Raw genomic sequence first — 11926 nt, 5'->3', positions numbered from 1 at the left:
AGCTGTTCTATGTTTAACGTATAGATTATAATCCAAAATAGATCAGTAGAACTACATCTTACGCTTAAAGATGTACAAATATTAATAGAAAGGCAAGTATCATTTAAAAAGCTTAGTTTGTTAATTCTTCCTTCAGAAATGATGTGGTGGAATTTTCGAAAAGGAATCTTTCCAGCTATACAGCTAGTGGCAACAACTGAGTTGAAATGAGAGGAAGCAAAAGCTTAGAAAATTATTTCCTCTTAGCTTCTCCACTGCAACCTTGAATCTACTTGCATAAATCCTTAAAGCTTGTCTAGCATGTAAATGAGTTGTGTAGATGATAGCTTCACCATCAGCAATGCTTTGAGTCTTCTAAACACATTATTAACGGTTAATGATTTCTAATTATGGTTTCTGTAGCAATTAAGTTACTGGCTCGTTTTCAAGTATTAAATCAGAATTTTTGCTTTCCCATGCAGTACTCACATGATGGAATACTGGTAGGTAGCAGTGACAGTAACAGTCATTTACACATTCAGAATGGCACTTGCAGCACAACCTGGATGTACTGATGAGGTAAAAATATTTCTTGATGGAAAACAATCAACATTAGTTTTCTGTAAAGCTAGTCACAAATCAGGTCACTTAATCTAAAGTCAATAGCAATTTCAAATCTCAATATTTGAGGGAAAAAAAAAAAATCAATACATAAAGCAGCAAAGAAATCTGATTTGAAAAGGACTTAAAGGAGCTGTAAATGCTCTTCTATATAATTAAAATGTGATATGTAGCCACAACCATACTACATTACACTCTAAAATTATAACAGACTAATCAATTCTTGGAATAGCTCAACAGGGAAGTAATAAACACATTAAAAACATTTGAGACCTTTAAATCAGCCTCACCATCTTTTTAAGTCACACATTACAAGTTACCAGACTTACAGCAGCAGTTGCTAAATAAAGTAACTTGTTTTTGATAGACAGAGGCCAAGCAATGACTGCAATAGCCTATTTCTGGGAAGTTCATGGAAGATTTACTATTTGAAGGAAAGAAATCGCTTAAGAAAGAATTTCCAGTGGAAACTGCGTAGGTAATTGTTTACACAGCAAAGCAATACTGACACTACCCTAGGCTGCTTCTGTAACCAGCTGTAAGTTAAGCCTCAGTCTGAATGAGGTCTTAAAAAGCTGACAGCACTGTTGATGAACATTCTGACTGAAACGAGTGAAACTTTATGTTACTTCCATGGTTAGACAAGTGAGCTTTCATTGAACAATTATGCTTCTTCCTAAACAATATTTCAGCCTCTTATGTCCTCTTACAAAGAAGGCTGACTAAGCATCTTTTTATATCTTCATTTCTGTATCACTTTATATCACTTCATGTTAACTGTTGCTTAGTGTGCTCAGAGATGGAGACATCAGAACAGGACAGTATGATTTGCTTAAAGGCTTGATTCTCGTCCCAGGCAGTGTGAATAGCCTGAAGGAGCTATTGCCTTCAGCAAATAAATTAAAGTTTATAGATTGGTATAGATCTTGGATGTCCGACACTAAACTAAAGCAAGTTATGGATCTAAATTCACAGTGCACAGTTTTTTTTTTTTTTTTTTTAAGTTTTCACTAGAAATAGTTAAGTAGAGAAGAAAATGTAGTGATAATCTGCTCCATTATGTTGAGAGAAAAATCTGCAGTGTAAAGTGCTGCAACACAACACCAACAATACAAATGGATTTACCAAAACCAATATTTTTGCTCCAGAGGAGCACAGTGTGCTATCACTGATTGCCAGACTCTCACTGAAAAGAGCTGTGTGGACTATTTGTCCAAAACCACTAATAACTAGAAGCATAATAATAAAGTAAGATAAGCGCTCTCTCTGAACTAACATCAGCCATTCAGGTCTAGATTTGCATAGGTTGTAGTTTAGACTTCATGCTGCATAATCTCATACTTACCATGCTGTGTCTCAGCACATTTCCCATTGCTTTACGCTGGAGTGTCAACTCAAGCAACTATCAGAAACCATCCACATATTTTATAAATTCAGAAAGATTTTAGAAGGACAGCATATCTTTCTAGATCCCTGATCCTAGGGTCTGCAAACCTTGATTTTCATGGAAAGTTTTTGTACTGTTTGCATAGCTTATCTACAACGGGTTTTTGGTCTATGGCTGTGATTAGACTCCACATGAACCTGCACTTAAGTTTGTACAAGCAATTGCTGACTTTTTAACTACACAGGCTGAGGACTGAGTTTATATCTTTACCTCCACTTAGAAGAACCCTCACATCAAACATCTCTCAGCTCACTACAGGTAAAAGAAAAAAAGAGGAAAAAAAAAAAGAAAAACTTAGCTCCAAAGAATGATCTCACCACTTTGCCTTAATAATAATGCTAGATTATTAAGCAGGAAGATTTTCTTGAAATCTCTTAAGCAGATTTTCATGAAGTCACAGGAATATATCCCAGAAACTTCTAATGGAAAGCTTTTGACTACTCATCAGCCAAATTTCTTCTTTTTAGGAGATTCATTCATTAGGATTTATAAGAGTTATGAAGATACTTATATGCATGAGGACAGGCACTACTAACATGAACAAATCCATTTCTTAAAGCAGAAGGTAGCCTCAGCTTGACAGCAAACTTTGTTCCTACCTGGCTGTGTTTGTTATCACAATTCGGGATGTTTATACATGTAGAAACAAGTTTAGATGAAGGTAGCTTTAAGCTACTTAGCACAGGCCCAAATCTTGAGTATGACAGTTGTACAATCAATGAATGTACAGATGTTGTAGTTATGAGGTATAGCAGGGAGCTTGGCTACATAGTTGTTACACCAAAGCAGAAAAGATAGGATGCTTACCTGTATCCTGGGCTCACTTGTTGGGCTTAACTCCAGCGGAGCACATCTCCAGGAAAGATCCTTCCCCCCTGGCAGTCAGCTCTTAATGGGTCTAGGAGAGGTGCAGCCAGGCTCCACCCCTTCCAGCAGCACAGGTGAATTGCCTTCACCCGTGCTCCCAGGGCTGACTCATTGCTCGCCTCAGGTGATCAATCAGAGGTTCGGGCCGTGATTCAGCCGTTCCCATACTACTGTGAAGACTTCAAAAAAAGAAGAAAGTGGCTGGATAAATCTTGCCCAGTATTAGATATTCTGTAAAAATCATTATTTGGATTTACACTAGAGATAGAGCAGTTTGCCAGCCCAATGGGTTTAGCAGATTGTGTGTCACATGCATAGACCAGACCTGAGAAGACCAAATCTCAGGCAAGCACTCTGTTTCCCTCAGATCATTAAAACTTGGACCAGAGCTACATCCCATAAAGAACAACACATAGCCTTAAAAATACTGCATGTCAAGAATGACAATGTAAGCAATTATCCCCTTCTCTAAAAGGGTTGCTAATAAGGACTTCAGCTACCAAGTTACTTGACTGAAGCAATAATGACATTCATAACCATTAGTTTGAGCCACTCGTAGCTTGTAGCACTTGCAGTCAAATACAGCAAACAGTCAGCTAATATTATCAAGCATCTAATCAGAAGATTAACCAACCTGCCTTGAAATGGAGCACAATCCATAACAAATTGTTACAGATTATTTTTTGTCTGTTACTGTATTAATCAAACAAGGGCGGATTGAAACCAATGAAAGCTGGAACTTTTTTTTAAAGGCTTACAGAGAAAGTCACCAAAGCAAGTAAAGATATCCCTAATACATTTATGATTAAGTGAGGTTGGCATTATTTAGTTAACAAAACAGTTAACAAAAAATTATTTAGTAAACAAAACCTCTGTGGTGGGAGAATTAAAGATCGACTGTAAGAAAAGCACTTATTCTGTCTCAACTGTCTCATAAGTGTTTGCATTTAACAGCACCTCTGTTTCCACTCTCCAGTCCCTCCACACCACATCCCACAAACTGGTTTGGAAAAGTACCTTGAAAATCTGCCACTGATATTTGATTCCTGTTAGGAAAGTTTGCCAGCAGCCTTTCATCCTTTTCAGGTTACACTTTTGAATCTCTCCCCATCTGGGAGAAAAGATAAAGCCAGGTGCCAGCACAAGGCAACAGCATCTTTCTACTCTGAATCACATAACAGCCATGTATAGATCTTGTTATGCTCTCAACATTCCTTTCTCATCGGATTCATTTGAAAACAAACCTTGTGAGATGGAGTTTTTTTGTGGTTTGGTTTCTTTTTTGTTGTTATGATAGTAAAGATTATTACATCAATCTAGATAGTTTCTTTAAGCAGCGTCACACAGCCATGAGCTAGCAGAATGCAAATTAAGAGAAGGAATATTAAAATCTCACTGTGATTATTTTCAAAATAGCATACAAACTCTATTCAGTGACAACAGGAAAAAGGAGTTGCTGGTTTTGCCTGTGTCTATGTCTTGCATTTATATTAATAATCTTTTAGAAATGCTTAAGAGGACTGCTTTTCTGTGAACACTCAAGAGCCATATGGGGAAAACAAAAGACCACTCCCGACATTTATTAAAAGGGTTGAGCTATTTATATGTCATCAGGGAAACATTCATTGATTTCATGGAGATGAGCTGGGTAATGGGGTTCAGAGCTTTACAGTCGTAGCCACTAAGTCAACTGCAGGTCATTAAAGGCAAAAAGAATCATCTAGTTTCTTCTTGGCAGCATATGAACCTAGCTTGCTTCACTAGTGCAAACCTCACCATGAACCCATTTTTCAGTCACCTCTTCCAAAAGTGCCCCAGACTACTGTTTCTAGGAGGTCTGTCCCTCTGAGCTTTCTACCAGTATCAAAAGATATTGGAAAAAATAGCCCAAGTAATGCTATACAAAGAAATAGTTACCTATATGCCAAAGTTATCTATAATAGGGCTCAAGTTAATGGAGAAAAAGTTGTATAGACTCAGTAACTAAATAACTCAGTAGGTTCATGGAGCTAAAACATTCTACAGCACTTTGACATGCTCTGCTGCATGACACATGAATGTTATCTTGCTATAGCTCAGACTTGATTAGTACTTGCTGGATTTTCTAGCTATGTGTATTTGATCTTAATATATTTGATCTTAATATATCTTAAATATGTTTTTGGAGAAATTAGTATGTTTATTTCAAGTTTAAGCAATACCTTCAGATTAATTTCAGGCTAGCAAGAACGTAGAGGTAGAATTCTAACAAATAAAGTCAAAAAAGATATCACTCTGCCCAAAGAAGGATCAGCTATACCTGAATCACTTCAAACAGATTCAGATTATTGCAATCTTTCATCAAAGGAGATTTTCCACCAGTGTGCTTTAATGCTTCTCTGTCCTCCACTGAATCCTGAAAGAATGCTTATCTATCCATATTACAAGCAGCCAACCTCAGTTTATAGCTTTTGCTGATTTGTGCCTCAAATTCTCCTTGCAGCTCCTTCACCCCATTAATTCTTGTTCTGTACTCAAATAAGTCCCTTCTCAACGAAGGCATTTTATATATGAAGCTTATTACAGTAGCATTCTTGGTCCCTGAGATAGATTATGCTCTGGCAGATTACTTATCAACAACCTTTTGTTGCTCTTTGAAAACCAGAAAGTTGAGGAGAAGGTTAGATTCTGCTGATTTTTGAATACTAAAAATTCTCAAACATATATGGGCAAAAGGGCAGAAAAAGTCTGAGTTACACTTTCTTTGGATCTTAGCCCAAAGCAACCCATGCAATCAAAGAAGGTTCTAGAAAGAAATCCTAAAACCTTTCAGATGTATGCAGTGTTGATTTGCCATCCCCAATGATTAACAGAAAGAAAATGAAAACTGAATGTCTTTTGCTAGACATAACAGCAGAGATGTCAATAGCTCTTTCACGGGCCAGCTAAAATTGCAACTTGGATGTTGTTTTGCCCTCCTCTCACTGTGGAATCCAGAGTCCTACAGACTGTACTTTATGTTTTATACAGAACGTGTAAGGATTTGTACTTCCAAAACAGTCTGAACCTTGTGGGAGGGTCATCCAGCGGCATAAGGTTATCCTGAATGTGGCTCCATACAGCAGATAAACCTATTTGCATACTTCCAATTTATAAGATGTCTCTTTCCGTGATCCTGTAAGTAACATTGACATTTGAAAGAAACGTATTAACTGAAGTTTCCAGACTGGGAAGTCTAAAGTTGAATATTTAAACTGATTTTTAAATTAGCTACATAGATAACCTGCCAGTGTTGAGAAAAGCAGAACTCTGTGATGGAATTTGTGGATGCCTAAAAATTCTCAAGAATGCAAACCTAGCAGCTATGAAAATCCCAGCTTGCTGGCTTCAAAGCTCACTTTAGGACAGCCATCTTGCAGAATTCCTGAATGTACCTATTTGCACAAATAACTGGATGCTCTCCCAGGAGTTGCGCCAGCTCAAAACAAATTTCTTCAGTGAGGCATATACTACTTCAGGCCCTTCAACTAATAGTGATTTCATTTGATATGTGCTCTTTCTGCCTTTGTACGTCCCAGTCATTAGGAGAAACTTGCGTGCCATTAACTGATACAAACTACATCACAGGAGGAGAGTTTCACTGGTATAATTTTTTTTTATTTTTTTATTTTTATTTTTTTAAATGAGAACTGATGGAATCACAGAAACTGCAGCCATAAAATATATATAAACACATTGATATTATTCTCCAGAATTAGTTTTTCAATAATTTTAGAATAAGTCAAGACATCAAATTACGCAAATCTCTACTGCTTTCCACTAGCATACATCATGCTTGTTTGGCACAATGCAGTTGGTAGCCAAAACCCAAAAGGATAACAGCTTGCACAAGTCATGCCACACACTGCACAGCCCAAAGCCAAATGAGTTTCTCTTTGCTTGGTTTTGTTTCATTTTTAGAAATACATTAACGGGTTATTCCAGTACACAGAATTCTGGGGACTTCTTGCCAGGCTATTGTTGATCAGCTGGGGAAAGGGGGTACCATATTTTGAACAGTACAGAAAGCCCACAGATCATTTCTTGCTAGTCAGAAAGCTGCAGAAAGTCAAATGAAGTTCAAATGGATCTTTGCTCTTCTCCACATAGGTTGCAAAAAGCCTCAAATTTGATGTAAATCAGTCATACAGCAGAAAAGCAGCATTGGACTAACTTGGAAACAGTTTGCCATTCTAGTAAGAGTCATAATCTGCACTACTGCCTACTACTTCTTCTTGCTTAAATTCAGAACTTTATTTATAATTTTCTTTGTGTAAATAAGATAAATGAACATACATGCCCAATCTCTTGACCAACTTCAGCATTAGATCATGGTTCTGACATCATGTAGTTTTAAACTATGTTCTGTTGAGCTTTTTTTTTTTTAAAGATTATTTTACATTGATATGGAGAATATAATTCCAAGAACCAGACTATAGCATATAGTATATATGTATAGTATAGTATATAGTATATATGTATAGTATATAGAATATAGTAATCCATATTGCACCATAAAAAGACAAAGTGAGGATTTGGCTCAGCAGGCAAGAAAGGAAGCAGTGATTCTATGTTCATCTTTCACTTTTTCAGATTTTTGCAACTCGTTTTACTGAGAATAAGTTATATCACAGGGGGAAAACCACGTAACGCCTAACTTTAGAGGCACCTTTTTCTTTCTATCTTGGCCTCCAATTGCTTTGAAAATATTCTTGTCAGGCAACTAGAAAAACCAAAATGAGTCCTAAACTTAGAGCAATAGTCCAGTTTTAGAATCATGATAGAAAATGAGATGAAACAAATCCAATTACACATTGGTAGCATCTGGAGATTCAGTCTACCATACCAGAGGACTGACACACGTGCTGGGCTGTCTGGTGCTTCTGAGAGTAAGGTCACCGAAGATCTAATTCTTAATGCAAGGAAGAAGGGAGAGAAGAAGTATTAATACTTGATGAGCCCTGGGCAAAACAAGTGTGCATCAGGCACAAGTGAAAGCTGCCTGTGCTGAGCATCATCCTTTCTAAGAAACACCCACTGGAGTAGAAAGATAGAGCTTGCATCAGAGACAAGATTGATGAGATCCTGAAAAGTAACAGCAAAACAGGCCAAAGTATTTTTCCCCCCCCTCTTCTCTGTTCAGTTCTTGGCACAACAAAAGGGGAAAAAAGTGGAACAGATATTTGGGGGAACAATAAAACCAGCCGCAGGTGAGTGAGGTCTCAGTGATGACAGAAGTTTTATGTCCTAGAGCATAGTGCTTTCTTTTTATCAGTAAATGTGGCTAAAAAACAAAACAAACAAACAAAAAAAACCACAACCAAAAACAAACAAAAAAAACAGATCCCTTAAAAAAAAAAGAATAAGGCCATCACTGATAGTTACCCTATTTTTTTTTTTTTTTTTTTTTTTTTTTTTTTTTTTTTTTAAATTTACTGCTCCTGACTTGCTCACATCTGCATTTCATTCTCCTTGGTGTGTACGTTATTCATAACATTTAATGCATAATCTTACTCCTGATAGGAGATCACTTGAAAGAAGCCCCCAGCTATAGATCAATTCCTTCATTCTCAAAAGAAAAAAAATAAATCATAAATTCAATGCAAACAAAGTTCTTGGTTCTAGAATGCTAACGGGCAGATCTCAATGCTACTCTCTTAGTAGAGAACGTTCTGGCTTTCAGCACATTCACAAGCAGCATTGTGCATTCAGCACAGAGGTTTAAAAACCTTATATGAATTAGGATAAACTCAAGTCTCTTCTAAGTAAAGAACTGTACAGAATCCAGCAGCATCAAAAGAGTTATGGATTTCCACGCAAATTTTCTCCCTTCACTCGTCTGTTAGAGTCACACAGGGGATCCGTAGCAGAAATGAGGACTGAATTCAGTTGTCTGTATTTTGTATCATGCACAGAGAAATACAGACATATAGAGCCTTTTCTGATTTGATTAGATGGAAATAAAACTCTCATTCTCTACATATGCTTGCATATACATAGCCAATACAATTTTATTTACAAGTGACAACAGAGCTTACGTTCTGCTTCCATCATTCTGCAGTAATGCCGTGTTGTATAAGCAGAAGCAAGCACTGCCTGGTAATACAGGTACAGGATAGCACTGCACAGTTAGTGCTTCACAGGCTCTCCTTTGTCTCCTGCTTTTCTTCTACAAGTCACTTCAGTGGTGCTGGAGATCTGAATTTCACAACATAAACATAGCTTAATATACATTAAAAAAAATTTGCTCTGAAAGACAAGATTGCCGGAGCAATTTTAAACATTTTCAAAAGCAAACGTTGCTCAGACAGACAAATCTTGTTTTGACACGCGCCCCAGAAATAACCATGGCAGGCTCAGAATTTACATCTACATAAAGAAGGTTAATGAACCAGGAAAATTGTACCGCACAGGAAGCAAATGCCAAATATTGCTCCTAGCTCTTTCTTGTGAGTCAGTGGCTGATGTGGGAAAGGGGGTACTAAAATAAATAGTACCACATACTTAATGCAGTTGGAGCATTCCAAAATGCCATGTAGCTGTCAGTCTGCATGTCAGAACCAACGAACAGGCTTGTCAGGAGGAAGGCAGAGTAAATTCAGAGCTTTAAATAGTCACCAACTTGTACAGTTGTTTATTAACAGTAATGGAAGGAAGGCCTTCTTATGATTGCAAATCAGGCTTTTTATTCAGAACTATATTGTAATTATCTTTTCATGTGAAATTTGTAAGGAATACATATTTATATTTGACAAAAATAATCCTAGTCAGAGGTGACAAAACAATTCAGATTATCTGAACATGCTTAGGGCTCCATCCCAGTATTAAACTTGGGAGCATTAACAGTTTTTTCAGGGAGGTAGGAGAGGAATGGAGAAAGCCAAAAAGCAGTTTTAACTGATACTGACAAATTTAACATAAGCAGTGCAGCTACTTCTACCAACCTGCAACAGTTTTCTACAAGTCTTCACATGGCAACTCTAACTTCATTTTTTCAATTTAAGAATAAAATGATTTTAACCTAAAAGAGGGTACGTTTAGCTTAGATATAAGGAAGAAATTCTTCAGCATGGAAGTGGTGAGGCACTGGAACACATTACTCAGAGGAGCTGTGGGTGCCCATCTCTGGGACTGTTCCAAGCCAGGATGGATAGGGCCCTGGGCAGACTGGTCTAGTGGGTGGTAACCAGCCCACAGCAGGGGTTGGAACTGGGTGGGCTTTAGGGTCCCTCTCAACCCAAGTGATTCTGTGCTTCTAACTTGAAGAAAATTCAAACTAGATGAGTGACTGCATCACAAATATTTCTTGCTGAATTTTAACAGTGTTAGGTGCAGGACAGTACTCTTGCCCTCCTACCTTGGGTGATACAGCCTACAGTTCTTATCTAATAAGCAGAAAGCAGTGACAATAGTCATTAACATTGCTGTAAACATCAAAATCCAGGACTGTCTATGGGGACTCAAGCAATCCTGAACCCAGAAATTACTTTGGAGCATAATAACTTACATGTAGAAGGCCATCTATTTCACGGTCATTCCAAGAACTTGAGGATTACAAATAATTAATTCTAAACAGCGATTTGACAGCAAAGGTTTCAGAAAACATGGAAACAATCTGCAGGATGTAAACCTAGTTAACACTTCCAATTGACAGCTGCAGTGTAGGTACGCCAGCTGTCTCTGGTAGCATCCTTTGAAAAGACACCTCCAGCAAAGGCCGGTAACGAAGCAGCTCAATCACTCCAACAGTGTAACCGTGTGATTTACTTGCACAGCTTGTTGCTAAGTATCTTACCATAAATATTTACAAACACCTCCTACTGTGGCTTCAGAAGATAAAATTATTCTAAGAATTAAGCTCAGGCTTAAGTTGAGCTATGAGTTTGATCACCTCAGACACAGGTAAGGGCAGAACCTCTTCAGAAGTGATCATGCTGGCAATGTTTCCACAGGTATTAAGAAAGCTACACTGCTGCATTCGCTGCCTGTTTCCTGGTAAATTGATTCTTTGCTCAAGATTTGTCTGCTCAGTGTAGGGTACGACGCTTCATTTTTCTTCTCTGTTTAGCATTTGATTACAATTTAGTTGTCTCCAGAGAAAACGACACAGAAGGAATTTTTCTGGAGAAGACCGGCAGGTGTTTAAAACAATAAATCAGGCACACAGTAATGCCTTCCTGAATCGCTGAGAAAAATTCAACACTGCACGTCCACCTTCTTTTTCCCCCAGGACATGTTATGGGTTCTTACTCTTCCTTGAGGCACACATTACTCCCCATTATTTTAAAAACTAAAACCATCGCTGTCACACTGAAATAAGTAGCTCCGCAGCAGCAGCTTCATATTTTTGGAAATAAATTGTAATATACCTTCTCCGTAAAGAATATAAATACAATTTCACGTGCCGGTTAGGCTGCAAAGGAAGCTCTCTTGGCTCTGCGCGCCCGGTTTTGCTACCAAGCTTGGGGACAAGGAGATTTTTGCTGGCACGTGCTGCCACCTAACGGTATGGAAGCCAGATCTTCGGCAGAATGGGAGCTGCAACAAAACCGGGTGGAACTGCAGAAGGACCTGGCAAAGCAGGATCTGAGGCGCTGCGTTTTTACTCTGAGACAGCAGACCACATATCAAGTATACGTAAAGAAGTAGGAAGAGCCAGTGATACAGTTAGCCTCTACTTGCTTTCTGCAAGCAGCGAGTATTGCAAGTCGTTTTTAATATTATCTTGTAGGGTCATCAGGCTTAGAGCAATTGCAACCAAAAGGTGTCCCCACTGCACCACAGAAGTGTCATTAGAGGTACCTTTCTAGAGCACCTTGCAGCTGAGGAGGCTGTTAACCATTCTTTTTCTACTCCACATCAAAAAAAGAAACCTTCCCCAGGGAATGCCTCGACATCACATCATAGCAGAGCACAGGGGCTGCAAACTACATAAGCTATTTTCTCAAGTTTTAGTTCTCCCTCAGCTAGCAGAAGTCCAAAATTTAGGTGAAA

This window comes from Tetrao urogallus (genome assembly GCF_951394365.1).
Source record: "Tetrao urogallus genome assembly, chromosome: 10".
Classification (NCBI taxonomy): Eukaryota; Metazoa; Chordata; class Aves; order Galliformes; family Phasianidae; genus Tetrao; species Tetrao urogallus.
This window is presented reverse-complemented; position numbering follows the sequence as displayed.